This window comes from Teleopsis dalmanni, chromosome 2 (genome assembly GCF_002237135.1).
Source record: "Teleopsis dalmanni isolate 2A chromosome 2, ASM223713v2, whole genome shotgun sequence".
Taxonomy (NCBI): domain Eukaryota; kingdom Metazoa; phylum Arthropoda; class Insecta; order Diptera; family Diopsidae; genus Teleopsis; species Teleopsis dalmanni.
Window position 1 is genome coordinate 19,337,343 of NC_051847.1, and position 594 is coordinate 19,337,936.

Genomic DNA, 594 nt, shown 5'->3' on the forward strand with positions numbered 1-594 from the left:
ATTTTTATTGTGATCATTTGGTTAGCTGTTTTTTATTTAAATTTTTTCACAAGATTTTTGCCCTTTTTTCACGTGTTTTATTTATTGCTATTTAAAAATTTTAAAATTTTTGTGACTCTTTCTTTAACTACATTTACAAAAATTTTTTTTTAAAAAAAGAAATGTTAAATTTTTGTTAACGTCATCTTGAACTGCTAATGTCATGAACTTTTCTTTTGGCCTTTGAAGAAATTCAGTTTCAATGACACTTTCTTCTTATTAACTGTAAAATAATGTGAAATTTTGTTTACAACATTGACTATTATTATTATCAAAGTTTTTCATTTGTAATTCATATAGAACTTCTAATTTATTATTATTATTGTTAGGGGATGTGACACTGCGACCGTCGGGTCTATTGTGCCCCCTTCTGGGCTTAGAGTAGGTCTTTAAGCGCTGTTGCGTCAATAAAAAGTAGTATAACTTCTAATATATAAAAGTATAGAAATGAAATAAAAATACAAACTTGTTGAAGATAATTGTTGAGATTATCAACTTCGATAGAAGAAAGAAGGTCTTGCAATGTCTTCCTTCTAAATGAAATAAACTAAATTT